Raw genomic sequence first — 6,004 nt, 5'->3', positions numbered from 1 at the left:
GATCTATGTGGGTCGCCACATGGATCTCACACCCAATTTTTTCTGCCACCATAATTGGTAGAGTTTGCAACCCCAAATTAAAATTTGAGTCCATTTGGAAATTAATTGCCATGTGTTTGATTGTCCAAGGTGTGTATTGTGGCATTTTGGTGCCTCAATAAGATGTGTGTAGGGTCCAACCAAAACCTAAGCCCTTTATTGTGCATACAGGATGGGTTAGTTGCATGACATTTCACCACGTTGCCACCCAATGAACCACCTTGACCACCATTACTTCCCACAACCAACTTACATTGCGACATGTAGCTGCATTTATTATGCATCAACTCACCCTACATTTGACTAAGGGGATGCCTTTTGAAATAACATCATTCAATACACCTGACTCCTTGTAGGTTGAGACACCTAACATTCTTTTCTATCCTAACCATTCTGGATAGTTTGATTGTTTTGGATCCATAACATGTTTGGTAGGGGATTGCAACTTCATCATGCCTCCACAAAGCATTTTGTTTTGGACCACCTTTTGTTTCAATTTCGTAGGTAGCTACAAATGTTTTCCCTTCGATAGGTTTTGTTGGTGTTAGATGCTTCTGAAGGTCATTGGTTTACTTCCTTGCATTGTCATTTTGTAGGTAACTAGTTGGTTTGTCATTTTGAACATGTGGAGGGAGAGGATCTCAACCGTTGGGAGGATTATGGGAGTTGGTTTATTGTGCCATGTTCGACAGAGTTCCCCCTTCCACCTTTGGAGGCAATGAAATTCATATTATTTCATTTTTTTGCATGTTTCTCTAACCATAACTAGAACTATTTGTTTTTGTCTCTGTTTGGTGGCTATTGTGATTTGTCGGTCACTTTGTGTTTATGGACACAACTTATTGTGTTTGTTAAAACTTTTATCCTCAAAGGGAATCGTGCTCCTTCGTTTTAGCATCATTAATAGTGAAGGGAATTAAATGTTTTAATACTCTCAAGCATCATTATTCTTATTTCACTTATTTGTATGAATACGATTGTTTTAGTATTCACATTTAACAAATGTTATTGGTTTTCATTTCGAATGTTAGGGATAAATGATTCAGTAAGCTTTTTGTTTTATGGTTTTACTATGACTATTAATGAGTTACAGTTTCTTTTCACTTTATTTGTTAGATGCAATAAGTTATCTATTAAATGGTATCAATATGATAGATCATGATTTTCAATTTTAGTGTTAAGGGTTTTGAATTTTTTTCCATTGTTGGGGATTAAGAGTTTAATAAGTAATGTGTTTAATGGTTTTAATATGATGGTTAAGGGATTTCAAATTCATTTCTAGTTTTTAGTTTTAGGGTTTTAAATTTAGTCTTAAGTTTTCAATTTCATTTACAATGTAAAGGATTAAGGGTCTAATAAGTCACATGTTTCAAGGTTTCAATATGTCTGTTGAGGGGTTCTAAATTTATTTCAATTTTAATGTTAAAGGGTTTTTAATTTCATTGACAATGTTAAGGATTAGGGGTTTAATAAGTTATATGTTTTAAGGTTTCAATATGACTATTAAGAGAGTTCAAATTCATTTCAATATATCAGTTGTAGGGTTTTAATTTTAGTGTTAAAGGTTTTCAATTTCACTTCCAATGTTAGGAATTAAAGGTTTAATACGTTATCTATTTTAGGGTTAAGGGTTTCCACTTTCTTTTCAATTTGTTTGTTATAGTTTCAATTTTAATGTGAAGGGTTTCCAATTTTATTTACAATTTTAGGGTTTAAGAGTTTAACAAGTTATTTGTTTTATGGTTTCAATATGATTGTTAATGGTTTCCATTGAACCTTTTCAATTTTTGTAATATGTTTTCAATTTGTGTCAAGGGTTTTAAATTTCATTTCCAATGTTGAGAATTAAGGGTTTAACAAGTTACATGTTTAATAGTTTCAATATGATTGGTAAGGTGTTTTGAATTCATTTCCATTTATCAATTCTAGGGTTTTTGTTTTAGTTGTAAGAGTTTTTAATTTCATTTATAACGTTAGAAATTAGGGGTTTGATAAGTCACTTGTTTTCAGGTTTCATTATGTTTGCTAGGGGATTTCAAATTCATTTCAATTTTAGAAGGTTTTCAACTTCATTTCCATTGTTAGGGATTAGGAGTTTAATAAGTTATTTGTTTTAAGGTTTCAATATGTTTGTTTTGGGATTCCCAATTCATTTCAATTTATCAATTTAATGTTTCAATTTTAATGTTTAAGGGTTTTCAATTTGATTTTCAAATTTAGAGATTTAGGGTTTAATCAATTGTTTGTTTTAAGATGAGATATAACAGTACATGAAAGTGGGTTAATATTGATTGTTTACCTTCCACAAAGCTATCCTTAATATTCAGAATTTGATATAACCAGTACCTTTCGAATTGGAGAACAGAGTCAACTTTGATAAGTACTGATTTGATCTTACATCTTGGAGATGGGTGCGCCACCATCAACTAATAAACAACCAAACTAAGAGATTTTAACAAACCTTAAGCAATTGAATTTAACTTTGAACTGAAGACTGATTGAGCAAGACACACAAGCATATGAGTTCTACTTCACAAAAAGTTTGCCTCAATTCAGCTCTACAAATAGTATAAATCCAAGAAGAATTCAAGTTCAGTAAAATCAATGTCCAATTCCCTATCTTTAAGAAGAGAACACGATATATTTTATTAGTTCAAAAAATAAGGTACAACTGGGTTGTAACAAGTTGCAGTATCTAACATTCACTATCTCTGTTATCTCTTTATCCTTTTTATATATTGTTCACTCTCCTATCTAGGCCTTGGTATCCTTTCTTATAGAACATGAAAGGATGCAAAAAATGCCTTAGGCCCGTTCAGTAATTAACTAAAAATTAACTACACTTTACACTTAAAAAATATCAAAAGAGTTTATAGTTCTCTCATCATATCTAGAATTTCCACCAATCGCTCGACCACCTCTTCATCCGACACCTCGACAAGCATGTTCAAGACTTCACCTTTTTCTTCTTCTATCAAGATCTCATGGCAATCACTCTAGTACCGAGCATAAGTTGTCCGTAGATCCCATGCAACTGTATACATGCTATTGATGACATTGAATTGATCATTTTCTATCAGTTCCAATCCAGGTTGAATGACCGGTTGAGGTACTCCATCCTCGTTGCGTGATTGAATTGGAAAATCCATTTATTTCACCTTACAAAACAAACACAAAAAGTCACACAAGTATGTTTTCTTTCTATAATAGAATAATCTTACCAAATGCCCTTATAATGGTGATCATGATAGTGCATTTTTAATGACCATATTTCCTTTAAATCCTTTGCATGAGGATCCTTCGCACGAGTTATCCTTGATCAATGTTATACTAGAGACAAAATTCAAATGAGCACAATAAATCCTTGACATAACCTCATCTGCCAAACAATTAATGGAATAAATGCTCCTTTTGCAACCCTCAAAATTACACAAGGTTACTGAAACTTTAATATCAAAATTGTGAAATCAGAAAACAAGAATATCTCTTCAATCGAAATCGTGAAATCGGTAATCAACTAGAAGTTCATCTTCAAAATCACGAAATTGGATGTCATAAAGATTATAGTTCTGAAATCGCAAAATCAGAGACTAGAGATATCTCCCTTGTCGAAATCGCAAAATTGAAAAGTTGCTTATAACACGGCCTCGACTTTGCGAATTTAATCAATAGAATTCAATTTTTTTGTAGGCTTCCATTAGTGGCTCTTTTTGGGGATGCTTATACCTTCGGAATATGACGAGAATCGAATTATCTTCGAGACAAAAAATGCCATAAAACAAAAAACATCAGTCCTATTAAGTCTAAGCAATAAAGAAATAATCAACTAAGAGAAGAAAGTCTTTAGATACTATCTGTGAACAGGAAATTCTAATATGTGTCCATCAGTCTCTTAAAGAAGAAAGGAATGCTCTCCAACTTTTTCCAATATAATATAAGACCCTAACCACAAGGGATCAAATTTGCCATGCTTTCCCTTGTCTTGATCTTAAACATTCCACTTTAAAACCCAGTCTCTTAGATTAAAAGTCCTTTTTGAGGATTTCTTATCATGTAAATATTTTACAACCTTTTGTCTTTCAAGAGTGTGCTACAAAGCTTCTTTTCTATTTTCATCTAACCTTGCCAAAGAAACAATTCTTTCATCCATAAAATCAATATCTTCAAGTTGTTCAATTTGATATATATATATATATATATATATATATATATATATATAACAAATTGTTTTTAGGAATTCTAGCCTCTTGGCCATATACAAGTTCAAATGGTGAGAATTCGATTGACTTTTTCCTTGTTATCCTCTTTGTCCAGACAACCAAATGCAACTTTGCATCCCAAACCCTCTTATTGTTATCCAACATTCTTTTTATGATCTTGATGATACTCTTATTAGTTGATTCAACATGACCATTTCCTCGTGGATGGTAAGAAGATGAATATGGCACTGTTATTCCATATTTAGTACAAAATTTTGTGAATTCTTCCGGTCTGAAACACATCCCATTATCAACGATAATCTTTCTTGGGATACCAAATCTTGTTAATATATTATTCATCAAAAAATTTGTAACAACAATATTGGTAGATATTCTGGTTGGGATCATTTCAACCCACTTAGTAAAATAGTCTATAACAACTAAAATTTAGTTGAATCCACTACTTGATTTAGTACTGATCCCACCTATGAAATCTATTCCCCACATTTGAAATGGTTCTTTTGCTTGTAGTGTTTTGAGAGGAAAAGCTCCATCTTTTTTTAATTTACTTGAAAACCTTTGATATGCATCACATTTTCTGACATAGTTACAACAATACTTGAATAGATGGGGCCAATAATATCCTACTCTCAAAATTTTGTTGGCAGCGGTTCATGCACAAAAATGCCTTTCATAGACTCCTTCATGCAGTTGTTTTAGAATAAAAGGTGCTTGGTGTGAATCAAGGCAAAAGTGTAGTATGCCATCTCTATTCTTCCAATATAAGTATCCTTCAATGAGAACATATTTAGCTACATACAATTTAACTATCCTCTTTTGATTTTCAGTCCAATTGTCATGGGTTTTCATGGTTCTCAAGTAATAAACAACATTATTGTGCTAAGGACACCTTTCTATGCTAACTACTCATGATTAACTTCTACTTGATTGATTTGCAATGCTTCTAGATTAGCATCTACCATAAGTCTTGCCAACCCCTGACCTCAGACTAACTTGGTTATTTGGATATCAATATTAAATTCTTGGATTTGGTTAATCCATCTGCATCTTTTTGCTATGCTTTCACTTTGTCTGAATATGTCTTCAACAATTGCATTGGGAACATAAGCAATGATGCTAGCACTTACCAAATATGAGAGAAAGACTTTAACAACTTTAACCAAAGCATAAGCTTGTTTCTCATTTATATCATAATTTAGCTCCAACTTTTGCAAACTTTTGCTGAAAAAGATAATAGGTTGTTCATGCCCTTCCCGATTCTTTTGAAGCATCACATCAGCAATGGTGTGATAAGATGTGAAAAAAAAAATCTAAAAAGGTTTATTAAAATTTGGGGCTTTAAGAATTGGTGCTTCCTTAATAGCCCTCTTTATATTCGCAAAGGCTTGTTAAGCTTCATTATCCCAAACCAAATCAGCCCCTTTTTAAAACATTTTTTACATTGGCTTAATAATTTCAGCAAAATTGGATACAAATCTTCTAACAAATTGATCTGACCAAAGAATGATTGTATAGCTTTAATTGTCTTCGGGAATTTTATATTATCAATGGCCTTTACTCTAGCAGGGTTTATTCTGACACCTTCCTTGGAAACTATATGGCCTAATAATATTCCCTCTGTTAGTTCAAATTGGCACTTCTTTGGATTAAGGGACACTCCATATTCAAGAGCTCTCTTGAAGATTTTCTCCAATTGATCACAATGATCCTTTGCCTTCTTTGAATAGGCTATCAAATCATCCTTG

The sequence above is a fragment of the Cupressus sempervirens genome, chromosome 2 (genome assembly GCF_028749045.1).
Source record: "Cupressus sempervirens isolate cs-2001-9-10 chromosome 2, ASM2874904v1, whole genome shotgun sequence".
In the NCBI taxonomy this organism is placed as follows: Eukaryota; Viridiplantae; Streptophyta; class Pinopsida; order Cupressales; family Cupressaceae; genus Cupressus; species Cupressus sempervirens.
This window is presented reverse-complemented; position numbering follows the sequence as displayed.